Source organism: Balaenoptera acutorostrata, chromosome 21, assembly GCF_949987535.1.
Source record: "Balaenoptera acutorostrata chromosome 21, mBalAcu1.1, whole genome shotgun sequence".
Classification (NCBI taxonomy): Eukaryota; Metazoa; Chordata; class Mammalia; order Artiodactyla; family Balaenopteridae; genus Balaenoptera; species Balaenoptera acutorostrata.
In genome coordinates this window covers 13,268,632-13,288,964 of record NC_080084.1, presented here as the reverse complement: position 1 = coordinate 13,288,964, position 20,333 = coordinate 13,268,632, and the positions used below count along the sequence as shown (strand labels likewise).

The 20,333-nt window shown below is 41.2% G+C and overlaps 1 protein-coding gene across 1 annotated transcript in view; it reads right to left on the bottom strand.

Moving 5' to 3' along the window:
* FUT10 (fucosyltransferase 10) overlaps positions 1-20,333 on the bottom strand; it is a 262,433-nt gene that overhangs the window by 130,674 nt on the left and 111,426 nt on the right. Inside the window, exon 6 of the transcript XR_449982.2 lies at positions 2,940-3,085. The gene's annotated coding sequence lies outside the window, so the exon portion shown is untranslated. The remainder of the gene's footprint in view (positions 1-2,939; positions 3,086-20,333) is intronic.

The following is a 20,333-nucleotide window of genomic DNA, read 5'->3' as shown; positions in this document are numbered from 1 at the left end:
CATCAGAGCAAATCTGCAGCACTTGCACAGTAGTTCCTTGGGCGATTACTCCCACACTCCTCCCCTCAATGCCAGGGAACTCGGAATGAGAAGTTGAGAGAACAATGATGGTCAGAGAGAGGAGGTCTGAAGGTGAGGGGCGACTGTGTTCTCACACCCTCCTCAGATGTCACTCTGAGAGCAGGTGAAACTATGAAATATGGGCATGTTAGACAGAAAGGTCTGGTGGGGAAACACTGGAGTCTCAGCCATGATTTAACAAACTTCTGTTGGGAAGCTTTAAATAAAAGGATACTTAAATAGGATTGGGGGTCACAGTTCTTGGAGAAACAGTCTCATAGCTGTCATGTTATGCCCATATCACTCTTCTATATTGGCTACATTGGCATCTCACTCAACCTCTAAGATATCTTCACATGACTTTGGCTTCTCATAGCAGGGTGGTCTCAGGATAGCTGGACTTCTTGCTTGGTCACTGGATTTGCCCAAAGATATTGACCCAGAACATCACTTCTGCTGCATTATATTGTCAAACCAAGTCACTAAGACCAGCCCAAAGTCAGGGAGAAGGAAATAGACTCCACTTCTCAATGGGAGAATGGCATACCTGTGCACAAGGAAAAAAGTTAATGGTGGCCACATTGGAGACAAGCTACTGAGTATTCCTTACTATCTACCAAAAACTCAGAGCTCTCCTAGGGAAATAGCTCTTCTACCACTCTGCCACACCTCAGCCCAAATGGCACTTCCTCCAGGCAGTCTTCCTTGATTACCCAAGAACATGTTAGAGGCCCCTTCTGAATGTTCACATGCTAAGTGCACATATCATAGCAATTGCTAGTACTCTTTACAAAGATTACTTGTTCACATACTAAGTGCACATATCATAGCAATTGCTAGTACTCTTTACAAAGATTACTTGTTCAACTCTACACCCCCTTGCCTAGCTGCTGCTGAGAACACCGGTCATGCTCACCACTGCCTCCCCACTACCTAACATAGTACATTGTGCATGGTGGACCCTCAGCAAATGTTTAGCCAATCATGGAAGCCTACTGGAGTTATCCTTCAGCTTCAAGAGTCAGGACTGAATCCTTGGTCTTTGTGTCTCTCTTCGCTGGTTTCCCCTTAACTTTTCTTCAGCCATACAAGAGCATCTGTTTTCACGTTAACAGCACCATCAAAACCTGTCCTGAACTAGTATATTTTTTCTGCTGCAGCTCCTGTGGGCTGGAGTGGTGATTATCATGCACGAGAAAGATGCAGGGCCGGGGCGTAAGCTGCTCTAGAAAATGAGTCTACCATGATGCACCAGCCAGGAGCTTAATAGGGAGCATGATCTCCAATTTGCTGAGCGTAGCTCGACAAGGAGCCCTGAGGTGGGCTTGTGACATGCCATTCCTCAGAGGGTTTCAGCTGCTGCTGTGCTACAGAGAAGGATTGATGACTCTGCTAAGAGATTTGAACACAGTTCTCTTAAAAAACAGAAGGGCTGGGGTCGCTGGGCTAATGGGAGTTGCAGGCGTATGTATGTGCACACCGTACATAATCATGCATGTATCTTATATACGTAAAATAGAACGGTAAAGCAAAAGCCAAAAGGACAAAGGCAACAGGCAATCTAATCCACTTAATGGGTCAAGGAGCTCAGAGCTGAGCTGCAAATGCATCATTTGATAACGGTAATGAAAAAGACAGCAATCTATATCTACAAATAGCATTACGGCAGATTTGGTTTAGAGGCCAAACTAAGTTGATGTGAAATTTACGAGACTGGCTGTCTCTCGGATATGACTGAGGAGGGAAGGCACATTCAATTCCTTCTTTTTTCCTTTGGTGCTCAGTGCGAATTAGGTCTTGTTTCCAAGGTAGGCTTTCCTGTTATGTGGGACTTTGTTCTCTTTAAATGACAGTTAAGCGTTTTGCCACCCAAGTTTATCTTAATACGGAGGATGCCAATTTTACAAGTGGGTGAGGTCTCTGTCCAGTCTCTGTAGGTCTCTTGCACACACACACCACATACACACATCCTCGCGTGCACACGCACGCACACACACACACACACACACACACACACGGGGTTCAAAGTTGCAGGTGGCTTGAGCTTGAATTTGCAGGAAAGCCTGTGTCTGAATCATGACTTAGCAGCTGGTCCTAGAAAATGTCTGAAATGTGTTCTGATGATTTGGACAGTATGTTTTGTGTCTGCAAAACTCATTACAACATTCCTGTGCAAAATGCTGTTGGAAAGGTGCTTCATTTTTCAACCAAAGTTCTAATACATCCTCCACGGTAATCACAATACATTGCACTGCCAAATATGCAGGATACATTAAGCTTTTTTCTCCTTACGATGCCTCAGTCAATATCAGGTAGCACTTACAGAGGGTAAGGAAGTCTTCTTTCAACACAGCAATGTTCCTACAATTATGTGCTGATTGACCTTCACTTTGTGCTGTGCCTGCAAAGAAAGGGGACCCTGACAGATTGTACAGAGCAGAGCATGTACAAGTCAAATGGTTGAAAGGAAGCAATAAGCTTGTTCCTGCTGCATGTGAAGTGAGTTTCACCCTAGACTTGCTCCTACTTCAAGAGTGACAGCAGACGCAATCAGAAGTTTGGGGAGGGATTTTAGGAAAAGAGTTTTTTAAAAAAGTCACCCCTGGATTTAGGTCTTCACCTGTTTTGTGAGAAATTTTATAATAAGGGAAGTCACTTGACTGACTGATTTCACACATCAAACCTAAGCAAATTCTCCCTTGTGAAGGAAATAAGAATTCTGCATAAGATGCAACTACAGAGATAAATTCTCGTCCCTCTTTAATTATCTTAATGTCTTTTGCAGGTCTCTCTCCTTTGGTCAGGGTAGGTAACTACTGTAAAGTAGACTCAGAAATACATAATGATTCAAGTACAATAGACACGTATTTTTTGCTCACCTAACAGCCCAGCGCAGTTTCAAGTCATCATGGTTGGTGGTGAGGGTGCGGAATGCTTTGCTTTACGCATCACTCAGAGACCCAGGCTGATGGAGGATTCATCAACTACATATGATGGTCTCCCTGGAGGTCTCCATCCCAGTCCGCTGGAAGGGAAAGGAACATGGAAAAGCCCACATGAAAGGCTGCATGGAGTATGGCCACATCACTTCTGCTCACACATTCTTCTGGCTAGAAATTCACCACACCAAGCTGCAAGGGAGGTTGGGTAATGTGCCCAGGAAGAAGAGGACGTGGATTATGCTGAGAGCTAGCCGTCCCTGCCACACTCCTCTCTTCCCTGTTCTTTCAATGGTGGAGTTCCCAGTTTCCCAGGGTCTCTCTCAGTCTTATAATAGGACATGCTCCCCCCAGACACTTTCAGGATGCAACGATTACTATCTATAGAATACTCTCAAGTGTGCAGCCAAAACACACCTCCTAAATTCAAGACTGAAATCTCCAAAACCCTACTGTACATCTATCTGATGATCAAATGAGCACCTCAAATTGGACGCCCATGATACGAAATTTGTTATCTAACCTCATCTGTAAGATGGAGATGATAACAGTATCTATTCATAAAGTTGTGATGAGGATAAAATGAATTAATATGTGGAAACCACACAGAAAAGTGATGGTACACAGTGGAGGCTTAATAAATGTTGGTCATTATTATTTTTTTCCCTCCCTCCTTCCTCTCTGGCAAATCTGTTCCCCTTCCCGTGTTTCATAGCCTTTATCACCTACTTATTAGAACAAGCTAGAAGCCCTGCTGGACTCCTTTTCAGCTCTTACCACCATCCAGTGACTGTCACTAACTGTCAGAGCCGCTGCCTCATCTTCATTCTCACTGTCATGCTCTGACTCAGACACTCGTTACTTCTCAGCTGAACTGTTGCAAAATCCTGCTCAGTGCCCATCTGTTCTCTGCCGTCTTCTTCCTCTAGCTCTTGTTTGCCAGAGTAATATCTTTCAAATGTTCTAAACTGTGTTCTCAAATACTCCAATGGCTTTTTATTGTCAATATGTATAAAGTTCACAATCCTTAGAGCTGGAAAAGTGAGTTAAGCCAAGTTGGAACAGCCTTGAATTCTATCCTGGCTTTACCCTCCCTCCATTAACTTCAGGACAAATCATAATTGATTAAGTGATAGACGTATGAATAAAATGTTGGCGGGGGGTAGAGGCAGACTAGATGGATTCTGATTGGAGGTGGATGGCTGCTCTGAAGACGTGACATCTGAGCTGGAAATGAGAAATTTGAAAGAAGAAAAAAGGGTGAGCTTTTTTCCAAATTTGGTTTCATGTGTGAGGTGCTCATTTGATCATCAGATAGATGCACAGTAGGGTTTTGGAAATTTCAGTCTTGAATTTAGGAGGTGCGTTTTGGCTGGACACTTGAGAGTATTCCATAGATAGTAATCCTTGCATTCTGAAAGTGTCTGGGGGGAGCATGTCCTCCCTTCCTCTGTTCCAACCATAGCCAATTACTTACACTCTTTGCTCTCTGTGCCTTTTTGATTCTGATCCTTGTACCGTGAGAGCCCACCTTTTTTTCTTCTTTCAAATTTCTCATTTCCAGCTCAGATGTCACGTCTTCAGAGCAACCGTCCACCTCCAATCAGAATCCATTTAGTCTGCGTCCATCCCCCCTCAGCATTTTATTCATACTTCTATCACTTACCAATTATGATTTGCCCTAATGTTAATGAAGCCTGTCTCCTCTACTCAACTGAGTCCTTGAGTGTCCCCAAGCAGAGTTAGTCTCGCCACCATGATACTTTAACTTTATGTTCAAATTTTCTCGCCTTACTGGCGTATAAATATGGAACAGGAACTACCTGCAAATGGGCTACGTGGATTCCCTCTTCCTCACTGGGCAGTAGCTCCCTTAACAATGTGGAGCAGACTCCGTAAATTTCCAGTACCTGTTAGATACCAGAAGGTCTCGTGATCTGGTTTAGACCCCTCCTCCTTCTCCTTTCCTAGCCTTACGTCCCTCAAGTGTTGAAAAGAGAGAGGAGGCATGGTGGACCGTAATCTCCTTGTGTGGTAAGGGGCTCTCCCCAAACTCACTTTGATACAGTCTGGTTCCACCCGCGGCTCGTGGCTGTCAAGTAGGTGGGGTGATGGCGTTCTTAGGAAAAGATTAGCTTTAACCGAGCACCGTCCACAACTGGGGGCCCCTCCCAGAAGGGTGCCACCATCTCTTATGCTCACTAGGCAGGCTCACTGCTACTTCTCGGTTAAACCTGGTATCCTTCACGGAGAGCGGCCGGGACTGCTGCAGTCCTCTCCTACACCCTCTAAGGCCGATGAAGAACTTGAATGAGGTGCAAGCCATCCCATCTTCTCCCCAAACACCTTATATTACAACCCATCAAGCCTGCTAGCCTGGCCTCCTGCAATGGGTCCTTCATCCTCAGAAATCTCTAGATCTGAACTCTGTTGGTCCAAGGATGTCCCCCAACTTCAGGGAACTTGTGAGATTCTGAGACCCAAAAGGACAATGTAAGCTCTGCCCTAGAATTCCAGCACGCTCCACCAATAACCCTGAAAGCATTCACAGTGCATGGGCGCATCAGAGTGCCCCTGGGAGGCCGAGAGCTCAGCACACGGCTAGTCAAGGAGCAAGCTGCCAATCTCCACATACTGAAGTTCCCTCCAGTCTTTAAGAAAAATTCTATTAGAAGCCCTCTTGTTTGGCTTTAGGAATGGGAGGCAATGCCTCTCACCTGGGGCACTGCGCTGTAAGACGCCCCTGCCCTCCCAACGCTCTCGCCTGACAGGGGATGGTGGGGCTGGGGCCAGCACGACTCTGGTCCCTCCCAGTGAGCCCTAAGGAGGCAGCACTGGCTTGTGTGCTCAGGAGTGCCTTTGGAATGTGGCGTATGTGGGATCTTTCTCCAGCTACAATTCTGGGGCAGAGAAAAACCCATTTTGAGGGCCTCCCTGGTGGTGCAGTGGTTAAGAATCTGCCTGCCAATGCAGGGGACACGGGTCCGAGCCCTGGTCCGGGAAGATCCCACATGCCACGGAGCAGCTAAGCCCGTGCACCACAACTACTGAGCCTGTGCTCTAGAGCCCATGAGCCACAACTACTGAGCCCACGAGCCACAACTACTGAGCCCGCGAGCCACAACTACTGAGCCCGCAAGCCACAACTACTGAGCCCGCGTGCCTAGAGCCCGTGCTCCGCAACAAGAGAAGCCACTGCGGTGACAAGCCTGCGCATCGTAACGAAGAGTAGCCCCCGCTCGCCGCAACAATAAAAAGCCCACGCTCAGCAACGAAGACCCAATGCAGCCAAAAAACAAATAAAATTAAAATTTAAAAAAAAGCTTTATTAAAAAAACCCATTTTGACACACTGTTAAATGTCTTCTAAGTACATACAGTCCTGTTGGCCTTATCACTGTTTTTTATAACACATTTTCTAAATGCACATCTCCCCGCAGACACTGGAAACTCTTGAAAAGACTTTATCGTCAACATTTTGTTTCACCAAACAAGCACTTCACAGGTGGGCAATAAATGTCCGATACATTATTTTCTAATCTCCAAAAAAGTTAAAGTACCAGGATAATGATATGCCAACCTCCTTATTTTTCAGAAGGCGAAACTCAGGTCCCAAAAGATGAGGTCGCTTATCCAAAGGCACACAGCTAGTTGGGATTGCATTTCACATACAAATTTCTACACTTAATGGTATAGCAGAAGCAGAAGCCAGCCAAGCAGATTTGATGACTGGCCTTTGGAGAAAAGAAAGTGGGTAATGGAAAACACTGTACAAATTCCAAAAAGTAATTTTTGCAGATGAGGCACATTTTTCATTCCCTGGTCTGGTAAGGTTTGCCAGTGTGTGCCGTGACTAATTTCTGTTGGCCCAGCCTAGGATTCTTGTTTGCAGGGCAGCATGACAGATTTGTTGGTATAAGCTGGCTTTAATTCATTTCAGGCCAATCCTGGAAACCAGAGGCTCTGTCATGTCTTCATTGCAACATTAACTCCATTTTTCTTTCTTCACTCCTTCTATTAATAAGCAGAGGCCACTCAATAGGGCAATCTTAACTGCCCGCTGAAGGTGGCAGCCAGAAGTATAAATAATTCTTCTCATGGACCCTTTTCTTCTTTTCCGGGAAGAGTAGTGGTTTTGTTCTCTTATCTCTCAAGGAGCTCCAAAGCGGATAAACTCATTCAAGACAGCTTAAAGGTTTCCCGGAGAAATAGAAATTCCAGGGCAGGCTTCCCAAGAAGGCGCAAGTCCTCCAGTGCCATCTGATGAACTCCCTGGGATTTGGAGTGGCTATAAGAATTCCCTCTAAGCCCCAGTTGTGTCCACACTTAACTCCATCTAGGAAAGCGTGGAGTGGTTGGAACCTGAGATATTACCCAGGGAGGTTTTTCCCCTGCTTTGTCTACAAACACAAGAAAGCAGCTGACTTATTGAGAAATTTCAGAATAGGGGTGGAGAGGAAGAAGGGTGAAAAGCAAAGCCTGCAGCTGTGGCCAGAGTCCTCCACGTGTGGGTGGATCCACAGGGGCACTCGGGACAGTCTGCGAGGGAGGGCGGTCTCTGGGCACAGACCCTTTGGAGGGAGCAATGCGTGAGTCAACAGCCCCCAGCAGAGGCACCTGTCTGTCTTGTTCATCTTCATGCACTGGGAAAGGCCTCATCTAAATCTACCCAAGTGCAAAGCCATCCTTGGCAGAGAAATAGAAGCCAAACACTTTGTTCACTGGTGCGTCCTTTGCCTCACCATGAACTAATCAGCTCAGCCAGGGCAATGTGGAACACCAGCTGGGCACGGTGTACCGTGTGCCCACACCCAACTCTGTGAAGGGAAAAGAGCACCCAATGAATAGCAGAGGGGCACCCACAAGACATGGTGAGCGAGGCAGAGTGTATTCCGCTGAGGAAGAGTGCTGGGCAGACATCTCTACATCAGCATGAACCCCTATACACTTTTCAATTTATATTCTTAAACTCAATCATTAACGCATTACCTAAGATAACTGTGATGTTTCCCTTAACATTTAGGTATTTATGTAAGGCCTAGTGAATCCATTGGACATAATATTAAAATGTATTGTACTCTTCCAGAGACTGTTAGGCTGTGTACACAACACCCAGGAACTGTATAGCCTGCTTACATTCTGTGCTTTTCCAGCAATGTACCGTATGTCAAATTTCTGTGTCAAGTGTCCTATCATTCCCAATCAATTTCTTTCCTTTCCCACCTCTAAGAATCACATGGAACATTTTTAGAAATACGCAAGTATTTCAGAATGGAAAAGATGGGGAAGGCATATTGCTATCAATCCGTCATATTTATCTATGGGAAAAGTTGAAATACAGAACATCTAGAGGGTCTAAGAATAGTAACTGATTATGTTCAAGTATGTTTTCAGAAAGCAAAGCAACAGTAGAATTTTCTTAGACAAAACCTAATTCTCACAGACTCACAACTTAGAGAACGAACTTATGGTTACCAGCAGGGAGGGGTGGGGGGAGGGATAGATTGGGAATAGGGGATTGATATGCACACACTACTATATTTAAAATATATAAACAACAAGAACCTACTGTATAGCACAGGGAACTCTGCTCAACACTCTGTAATAACCTAAATGGGAAAAGAATTTGAAAAAGAATAGATACATGTATATGCATAACTGAATCACTTTGCTGTACACTTGAAACTAACACAACACTGTTAACTCTACATTTTTTATTTATTAAAAAAAATAAATAATCAAACAACTTCCCATGAGCACTACTTCCCAGGAGGCCCTTAAAAGCTTCATAACGATGGCAAAAAAACCAAACTAATTCTCACAAGGTATATTAAAAGAGAGGCTGATATCTCTACGTAGGATCTGGAAAGCTGGGAGTTCCCTTTTCCTTAATACTTCTCCTTTTTCTCATTCTGCTGCTGGACCCGTGACCATTACTTCCATGACACAACTTCTTGATACTGCAAAGGTAACACTAGGCTGATTGCCCCATTCATCACATGATGTGACCAGGAGTCCCCAGTGCTACAAGCAATACCACAGACAAGCAAGCGCCAGTTCCCGTCATTTTCATTTCACTCTAAAGTAAATGCGGGCAGCCAAGAATTGTGAGTGTTCATCATGGGGTGTTCTTGTAAGGTTTCATACGTTTCTCATCTGCCATCAGCATAACACTAGACTTTTGGTATTTCTTATAAATGGGTCTTTCCTCTTCAAAGAATATCTTAGCTGCTCTCTGTCCAAAGATTCACTTAAGAAAAAGCATGACCTAAGGGAAAATAAAAGAATCACAATCTCTTTTACCTTCTAAATCTTCTCACCAGCAAATACTTAGCTCTAAAGGGAAGAGATGAGAAGATGCTGGGGTTATTGATTAGAGGAAGCTCTAATCCTTAGGTAGAAGGGCATTGCTCTAAGCAAGGCAAGGATGGAAAAAGGGAGAAGGAACGATAATTCCTTTTAATGGTTGCTTCACTCCAAGCACTCCCTTAGATATGAGGTTGACAAAGATAAATAGAAGAAGATTTCCATCCCTCAGAGAAATCAAACTCATAGGGAAGACAGACATGCATATTAACTAGAAAAGTGTTTCATGCATAGATGGGGTCCATTCAATGCTTGTTGGCCTGATGATTTACCTATAATAAAATTCAAATTCTCATACTGCACCATACCTGGGTCAAACTCTGGCTCCACCACCAACAAGCTGTGTGGTATTACACAGGTTACTCAACATCTCTGTGTTATTGTGAATTACTTTGCTCAGTGCCTGGCAAATAAATGTAGTAGTAGTTAATATTAATATTATTATTGTTACTGCCTGCCTCATCCTTCATCTCTCACTATGCTCCCCCATCATCCCTTCCTTATAACCTACACTCCGGTCATACCAAGCCAGGGGCTGCTTTCTGGACATACCATGATACTTCCCGTTTCTGAGTTTGAGATTTTCGTTCTGTCTTGTGCATCGAGAGTGGGCTTCTCAAACTGGCTGTGAACGCTTGGAGGGAGGCACTATGCTTTTTCACATTCATCATTCCAGCACCTGGCACACTTCCTGGAACAGGGTAGACATTTAACAAATATTTGTTGCATTAACTATGTGTTAAACTAAATCATGTGAATAAAACTATACACATCAAGGTAGGGAAAAAGTGAGGAATTCTTCATAGGGAATAAATCAGAGAAAGGTTTCCCATAGGAACAGACAGTTTAACTTGCAAGGCTTTGAAGGATAAATTCATCAGGGGCTGGAGGTTTGGTGTGTGTAAGTGTTGCAGTCGGCGTAAGAAAACACAAGACGTTGCATAGAGTGGGTGCTCTCTAAGCAGGGAGCTGAATGAAGGAAAGAATGGAGACACACGTTTTTTCTCAAAACAACAGCTTTTTTTTTCATGCTAAGAAAAAGCCCAACTTGGATTGTTTGGCTTCATTTTAGCCTCTTCCCTGCATCAATAATATTATTTTTGTAAACTTGTGAGTAGTGAGGAAGGAAAAGGTCTTAGACATTTCTCAGACTTTAATAGATAAACCAAATAACAATAAACAATCCTCACTATTATTCAGTCCCCTCATCTTCCAAGTCTCCTTTGCCCCAGCTCTTTACTCCCCAAAGGCAATGGCAACCTCTTCTCCATTCTCTTCTACATCATCTTCATCTGAGCCTGTGGAGAAGCAGACCTCAGCAACCTGATGTTCATGGGGAAAGGGAGTTTTGCTCAGAGTCACACCTTTATAAAATGTATCCAGTGCAGACCAGCTATTTCCTGTTTATCCGTGTACAACAAGCAATCTAACAAAAGGCAAATGTGGTACAAGACCTAAACCAAGGCATATCACCAAACCTCCCATGAAGTCTGCCTCTAGATATTCTGCTAGGGTTGGGTGGAAAGACATAAAGGGCTAAAGAAAATGAGGAAGGGGCCACACAGAAGATCAGCGAGGACCAAGACCTGCGGCAAGAGGTACTTGGTATGTTTGGGGAAGAGCAGGGAGAACAAGGAGTGGCAGGAGGTGGTGAAAGCAGAGAGATCAAGGACCAGACAGGTAAGGTGTTGACAGCCATGGTAGACTCTCTGGATGCACAAGACAGACATACTCCCATCCTTTATACACAAATGGTCTACCAGGGAAAAGATACATCTAAGAAACAGTCGTCACAAACATGATAAGCACTACGAAATGAAAATGCAAGTATTAGAGGATCATGAGATGAAGGACACTCATGCACCTAAGGGATTTAGAAAAGGCTTCCCAAGTTCTTTAAAGAAAGTATCAGTCAAGCAATAGACGAGTTGGGGTAGCAGGTAGAGCATTCCAGGGAGAGGAAACAGAATGGACCAAGTCTCAGGATACAGAGAGAGAGAGGGAGAGAGGGCACTTGAGGCTATACAGTGAGTCTGAGGAGGAGAGAGGTGCTGAGGAGGGAGACCACAAAGCGTGACAGGGCTGGATCTTAGGAGCCCTTGTAAAACATGGCAGAGATGTTGGTCTCTATCCTAAGAGATTCAGGAAGCCACCTTAAGCGTGGAGAAATTTATCAGATGAGAGTTTTAAGAAGGTCACATTGGCAGGTAATTTAGCGTGGCTGAAATACAGAGTGTGGAAGGGAGATGGCGAGAGATAACACTGGGGAAGTTAGCGGAGGCCAGGTTGTGCAGAAAAAAATACAGAAAGCGCCTTCTGTCCAAAAATTTTTTAAAAAGAAAGAAAAAGAAAAAGGATAGGCAATCTAACACGCACAAAGGAAAATACCAAATGTCTCTCTCGGGAAATATTGCTCTCTTGCCCACTAACTATTTTCTTGACCAATGAAGCTGAAAGTTATGTTTCCACCTTGCTCTTAGCTTCACAGTAACTGCCAACGTACGGGTCATTTACACTAGTGCTTCTCACACTCACTTGAATGTGCATTAGGATCCCTGGTGACATTAATAAAATGCAGATTCTTGTTCAGTAGGTCTGGGGCAGGGTCTGAGATGCTGCATTTCTAACATGCTCCCAGGTAATGCTTGGGATGCTGGTCCATGAACCACACTTTGAACAGCAAGCCATATACAGCTCTAGAGCTAAACAGAAGGTATTTGCGGCTTTCTGAACATATATGTAATAGCAGTGTTAAAAATGCAAAACAAGCAAGCAAAGAGAACCAGCAGATTATGCCTCAGTTACTGTGCTGCCTGCTTTCAGAGAACCTGGGTGTGACATGTCTTTCTATAAAGAGACTTGAGGAGATGTTCAGTGTGTAACTTAATTGGAAGCAGTTCAACTCAAACAACGCTTCTCTAGGAAGCTCAAAACTGGAGTCCTTCTGACTGTGACCCTACACCACAGTGACACCTACTGGTGGATTGGTGGATTACATGTTAAGGCTTTGAGAATAATTGAGTCAAGTGAGCAAACTTTTTCACACATAGCTTTAACGGAAGTGCAACTTCTGGTTGTGAAAGGACCCTTTAAAATAAAGTGTCAGAAATACCTTGATAAAGATTAAGGTCTGCACAGTAGTATGCTGATAAAAGTTCAACAACTGGCTCTCCAGGAAAAAAATACGTGAGTAAATACATATATTATAAATTTTACTCATATAAAGGATATGCAGCACATGATTTATCAATAACAAGAACAGGTTTTGTTGTCAATTCTGAATAGAAATTTATTCTCACAGAATACTTTCTCTTATTTTGCCAAACTTGTATCAGTTGCTAATCCATAACTGCAATTCGACAATGTTTTGACAAAAATAGTCTCTGAAAGAATGCTTATTTAGTATGCAATTTCCCAAAACTCCATTCATGTCATTGATGGCATGAATGTAATTCTGACATGAACGTTGGTTGGTATTTTTGTTTACGTTAATGAATAAAACAATGAAACAACACAAACATACGTTACGACATCACTCGTTACTCAATGACATGAGAACGACTTCTTTGTGAAACTGGGCGACAGTTTTGAATACTGGAAGACTACTTCTTCAACTTGGGGACTATTTATAATGTAACAGGTAATGACATGACACAATTTTAAGTTTAATGTGTATTAATAGCACTTCTCCATCATTTTCTTAAGTCTAGTTAATCAACAAAACAATAAATCCAGACCTGATCTGTGGCATTTTCCAGCTTCCATGTTATAAATACTCCCACCAAGACCAGTTTCAAGCTACTGAGGTGGCATCACTGACTGTGAAGTTGGGAAGATGTGCAGGAGCACACAATTCTATAGTATGTCTACCATGCAGGTAAAATAGAAGTAAATAACTTCAAGAGTATAGGTAATAGAAACCTGTAGTAAAATAATCAAGAAGCAGTGAAGTTTTGAGTGTTTTTAACCTTTGTTTTTAAACAGTTTATTTAGTTGTAATATTGTATAATTTAATTTTTAATAGTGACTGTTTTTAACAACCAGCTCACAACATTCCTAAAAATTTGACAGCTGGTTCTCATGAGCCAGTAAGAGCCAGCTCTAGCAACACCACTGGGTCTTTGGGATGGGGAGGTTTGAGGATAACATAGAAAAGGATTCAGGGAGATTGGAGGCTACTCTAGGACTTGAGACCTAAGAAAGGTCTATGCCAGCTCTTGACCAGGTCAACAAAAAAATGGCAAATGAAGTCATGGAAATCACAGTGGAATATAGAACTACTCCTGATGTGGGGAAAGAACTAAGACAAGTTGCTCTACTCAACAGTGGACTTTAGCAGGGACATGGAAGGGACAAGGCAGGGGGCTGAGGCAACAACAAGGTTGCCAAAAGGGAAAGAAGGGGGAGAGGACAGACTCCCGGAGCATAATCTCTTCCAGCAAAACGAAAAGGAGGAAATACTCCCTGATTCATTTTATGAAACAGGTATTACTCTGATACCAAACCAGACAAAGTACAAAAGAAAAAAAATACAACTACAGCCAATATCCCTCATGAATGTAAACACAAAAATCCCTTAATGAAATATTAGTATATAGAATTCATAAATATATGTTTTAAATTATATGTTATGACCAAGTGGAGTATAATCCAGGGATGCAAGAATAGTTCAATATTTTAAAAAATCAATGTAATCCACCATACTAGCAGGCTAAAAAATACGACATGATCATATCAATCAATGCAGAAAAAGCATTTGGTAAATTTCAATACCCATTCATGACTTTAAAATTTTTTTTAAATTCGGAAAAATAGGAAATAAGGTGAACTTCCTCAACTTGATAAAGTGCACCTACAAAAAACCTACAGCTAATATTATACTTAATGCTTAAATATTGAATGTTTTCTCCTTGAGATAAGGAACAAACAAGAATATCCACTCTCATAGCTCTTATTCAACATAGTGCTAGAAGTTCTAATCAATGCAATCAGGCATGAAAAGGAAAAAGAAGACATACAGATCAGAAAGGAAGAGATAAAATTGTCTCCATTTACAGATGACATAATGATTGTCTACACAGAAAATCCCAAGGAACCCAAAATAAATTCTGGGAACTAATAAGTGAGTTCAGCTAGATAAATATACAAAAATCAATTGTATTTCTCTATCGTAGCAGTGAACATATGGACACCAAAAATTAAAAATACGATACCACTTATAAACAATACATAGGGGTAAATATAACAAAACATGTTCCAGACTTATATGCTATAAACTATACAAAACTGAAGAAAGAAATCAAACATCTTAATAAATGGAGAGAAATGCCATATTAATGGATTAGAAGACTGAACACAATAAAAATGTCAATTTTCTCCAAATTGATATACAGTTTTAATGCAATTCCTAGCAAAAATGTCAGCAAGTTTTTAAAAAAATATAGACAAGATTATTCTAAAATTTATATGAAAATGCAAAGGAACTAGAACCAAAACAATTTTGAAAAAGAGGAATAAAGTGGGAAGAATCATTCTACTCATTTCAGGACTTATTATATAGCTACACTACTAAAGACTGTATGGTACTAGTGGAGGAATAAACACATAGATCAATAAAACAGAATAGAGAATCCAGAAATAAACTCACACAAATATGCCCAACTGGTTTTTGACAAAGGTGCAAAGGAGGAAAGATAGCCTTTTTAACAAATGGCACTGGAGCAACAGGATATCCACAGGCAAAAAAAAAAAAAAAAAAAAAAGAACCTCAAGCTAAGTCTTATACCTTATATAAAAATTAACTTAAAATAGATCACAAACTTAAATATCAAATGTAAAACTAAAAAATTTTTAGGAAAAAACAAGAGAAAATCTTTGAGATCTAGGAGCTAGGCAAAGAGTTCTCAGACTTAACACCGAAACATAGATCGTAAAAGGAATTAATTATAATTATAATTAAAGCCATAAAATGATAAATTCAAAATCAAAAACTTTTGCTTTGCAAAAGATCTTTTTAAAAGGGTGAAAAGACAAGCTACAGAATGGGAGAAAATGTTTGCAAACTACTTACCCAACAAAGGACTAGTATCTAGAATATATTTTAAAACTCTCAAAACTCAGCAATAAAAAAGGAAGCAATTCAATTAGAATATGGGCTAAAGGCATGAAGAGACATTTCATAGAAAAAGATATAGAGGTGGCAAAAAAGCCCATGAAAAGATGTTCAGCCCATGAAAAGATTATTAGCTATTAGGGTAATGCAAATAAAGACCACCATGAGATATCACTACACCCCTATCAAGATGGTGAAAATTAAAAATAGTGAGAACACTAGATGAAGAAAACTGGATCACTCATATGTATTTGATGGGAATGTTACAGCCACTCTGAAAATCAGTTTGCCAATTTCTTTAAAAACTAAATATGCAATTACCATATGACCCAAAAATTGCACTTCTGGGCATTTATCCCAGGGAAATAAAAACCTATTTTCACACAAAAACCTATATCAAATTTAATTTTAAAATATTGAATTGCCTTCTCGAGAGTTACACAGATGTATAAAAGCAGACACAGGACAAGATCTCTGTCCAGTCCTCTGCCTGGTCACCACCTCTCTGTTCATTATATCTGGAATGGCATGTAAGTTTTGTCTTCATCTGATGGATAATGGATGCTTGCAATTCTGTGATGAAAAGGATTCTAAGGCCTTGGAATTCCAAGGTTGGCAGGAAAAGTTTTCACAATTAATTAGTGCTGTCTGCCATGAATATAACCAGTAAGAATGGCAATATACAAGCTTAATATTTGCCAGTTGTAAATTGAAATATGTTGCCTCACCAATCATAGAATACTAAAACCAGAATAGGTATTAGCAATTACCAAGTAGATAACTCTTTTATTTTACTGATGTGGAAACCAAAGAAGTAAAATAAGAGAGAGCCAGACCCCAAGTTTATTATCTGACCTCTCCATTTTACCAAGTCCAGCCTTGCTTCCAGTAGTAACTGACTAGATATTTCAAGTCCATGAGTTTTCTCTTTGTGTGGAAGGGATTTTACTTCTGTGGTTATTTCTCACAAACAGCTTCTTGATGCTGGAATTGTCCTAGGAAAAAGGGGAGAGCACTCTAGAAAAGAAAATACCCAACTCCAAAAATTTGAAACAGAATCTCTTTCATATTCATCATCTTGCTAGCCAGGCTAAAGTTCTCAGAGACTATCTGGCCTTATTTTAAGAAGTACAAGTGTTCTTCTCTCATATTTTGGGAAGTGGTAGAGAGGAGAGATGTAAAAATGTGATGCTGGTACCTTCAAGCCCTTTGCCTATGAAAATCATCACCGCATCGTGCTGGGAATTTATAGAGGTCTTTTCAGGCTTCCAGAAATAGCAGGTTCCATCTTCCCTGTTAGTTCCTTTGCCCTGCTAATATCAAAGAGATCACTAAACTCCATGAATAAATGGAATCAAGTTAAGATTTTCAGATTTTGACTTTCATGTTTTAAAAGAGGGAAAGAAGACAGCTACTTAAACCCTTTGCCCCTGAGAACAAGCTGTGCTAAGAGATCTGAACTCATGACTGGCTGCTTTGGTTCCATGTGCCTTGAGACTTACAGAAACTCTGTCTGAAGCCTCGCTACAACCTCCCCAAGTAACTACGTAGTGATGGTTAATGAATATGCAAGAATTTGAGGATCAGGCTGGGGTGAGCAGGCCTGACATTTGATCTTTTGAGTGAAACTCATGATAACAGCTCTCAGTGTGCCTTCTGAAAGCCTCCCATGGCCCTTACTGCTGCCAGCCTCCCACCTTATCTGCAGGCACCGAAAGCTTCAAATTACAGCAGCTAATCGGATGAAAGCAGAAATGCATCCTTCTAATGGAGGGAGAGGTTAATGCTCTGACCTTTTTCCTTCCCTGGCAGAGGCAAAACAAAAACACAGATGAAGGTTGTGAAGCAGAAAAGCAGATGAGCTCTGCTTCAGAGCCCCCAGAGTGGACGTTCCAGCTAAAATCTAAGATGTTTTAGAGACTACAGACACACATCAGAAGGACAGAAAACAACCCAAGATAGCAGTTACCAAATTATCCCCGAGACACTATGCAAATCCCTTGCTCAGTAAAAGTGATTAGTAGAATTTACTTCCATACATAGGTAAGTTACTTTGCACCTAAAATTAATTTCATTTATGGCCTGGTTTTATGATATTTTTATATCTTTGACACCCTATATGGGCCCCAGGAATAAACAGAGCTGAAAAATAAGAAGCATCGAAATAAAGATTTAATGTGAAATGTGAAATTGTCTAATGCAATTGGGACTCATAATTTAGCCCAAAGAGTATCTTTTTCTTGAGTATTCTGTTGCACCAACAGATTTCTTCTGGACTAATATAGTTTGTATTAAAAACATATTTGCCATTGATTCAGGAAAGAAGACTCTTCTGACATCAACCTATTTTATCGAAAGAGGTGCAGTTAAAAATGTATGTGGAGTAATTTCATCTTTTTATTCAATTACTCTGGAGAGCAATATTACCATAGGGTGATTGAGACACTAAAATTCAAAGAAACTTGAGAGTGAGATAAATTGGATTTATATCATTTGAAAGATAAGTCTGAGATCAAGGTTCTGGGTGATTTTCTTCTGACAATCACCATGTGTGGTATATTTTAATGTTTTTATACTCCATTTTTGAGGGATGAAATATGTGAGTGCCTGAAGGAAGTGTCATCCTGATGGCAGGGGGAACAGTGGGGAGTGAAAAGAGGAAAGATGATAGTAATCAGGCAATTACAGAACTTGGCATTTAATACATTTTTAAATAATAGCCTACCACTCAGTGCGAGGGAAAGAAAAAGAGAAAACTGTGAGAGGCACTCAAAATGCCTAATAGTGAGCTAAATTTCCTCTCTGGAGTACTCACCTTATTGTTTTGGATAAACTTCTAGATCAATAGAGGCCCATCATGTTCTGCCATCTGAGAGTTTGGTTCACAGTGTCAAACCAACAAACCCATCTCTCTTAATCACCAATTAAAAGCGGAGCCTTGGATTATACACTGCACAAATGACCAACATGGAACAGACATAACATTCAGATGACATGAAGAATATACCAATTCCATGACCAAAAAAGTGCCGCTTGTCCGTTTTATTTTGTCAGCTAAGGGATCTCTAAGTACATGCTTTGGAACAATTCTGTTTCTTTAAAAAGTATATTGCAGAATGGTCATGAACTTGGATCCATACCTGGACCCAGCTATTTACTTGCTGTAAATTTGGATAAGTTACTTGACACACTGAATCTGTTTTCCCATCTGCAAAAATCAGAGTAATACTACTTTCACTTTACAAAGTTGTTTTGGGACTCGAATCACATGATAGCCACAGGTAAAAATGTTTGGAACATAGTAGATTTATATCGAGCTATAGCGAATGCAAAGACATGAATGAACCCCTAGGACAAGATAATCTAGTAGATGAGCTACAACTTGGGAATATCCTAAGGCAACATATAGACACACATTATATAAACACAGAGAATATAGACAGCCCACATGAATGTTAGTTACTGGAAGCAAGCAAAGGTCATCTTGAGGGAGCTTAGTCAGAGAAAACTTCCAAGAGATTTTAGCCCCTGGTAGGGGAGTATGATCTCTCCATAAAATCTGAAACCACAGTACGTCGTTGGCATTTCAAGCGCGTATATATTTCCAAAGGACTTCTTGAATGCTTTACCCAACTTTCTGACACTTAGCAATACAACCTATTCTTCAACAAACACGTATCAAAAGCCAGCTGATTTCCAGGTGTTCCTTCTCCTGGGCCTGTCACCAACTGTACAGAAACAAGAGAACCCATCCAGGCTTTTCCACCCCCTGAGGAAAACAAGGAGCCCCACCTTGATCTCTGCAATCAGCACTCTGAACTGGCACTCAGCTTCCTCTTTTAAACGTGGTAAAGAAAAATGTGTACGTTATTTGGCTGCATTTTCTCTGATTGGTTATTGTCTTCTCTTTTAGTATACGCTTGATTCTCCAAATATGGCTTATTTCTATATATTATATCTACATGTTTACCACCGGCAGTAAGACTTGGCAGATTAATTATCCAAATTAATTACCTAGGCTTGGCTTTAATTTCTATTTTAAAGGATAATGTCTTGAATTAGAAGTACCAGCACATGAAAATACTGCCTAGGTTTATGGCGAATTTTAAACAGAAAATGTTTTAAATTCAAACGTATTTGTAGATGTCCATATTTTATTTAACTCACTCATGAACAAGTTTTCAATTAAGGTAGAACATGCTACTTATAAATCATTAACTTGGATAATATAAGTGTGTATAGGTAGGATTCAAATTCATAAATGAGATTCATTCACTCATCGATTTTGCTGGGCACTAGGGATATATACAAAAACAGAAACAAAAAACACCATCTGACCTTCAAGATACTTAGTCTGCAGGAGACAAACATGTAAACAGATCATTAAAGTGGCTATATAGTAAGTCCTTTTAGAGACATTGCAGGATCGGTTTTTCCCATCTCACTTTTCTCCTCCTGATCTCAGGTGCACACCAGACAAGGATGACAGGAGGGAACAGGAGACAGATGGTATTTTAGCAGGACAACCTACAGGACATGCCTATGGGATTGCAGACGCTACATCGTCCAGAATATCGGGGAAGCCTCCTTCCCTCCACCTGGGGTGGCATCCAGCAGAGGGCTTAGCAGTGAGAGGAGACTCACCTGCAGAGAGAAGCAGACCCTGAGTGGGCAACAAAAAGTAAACGTGCTAAGTCTCAGACCAGCTGAGACAGACCAGAGAAGGAGAATTTAATGAACTGTGGTAGGAGAGGCTCCCAAAGCCTACCTCCTCATTGAAACTCTTAAATGAGCTAGAAGGTAGACCCAAGAGTCAAAAACCCTTCAATGTGTTCTTCCTCGTTCCCTGTGGGTATG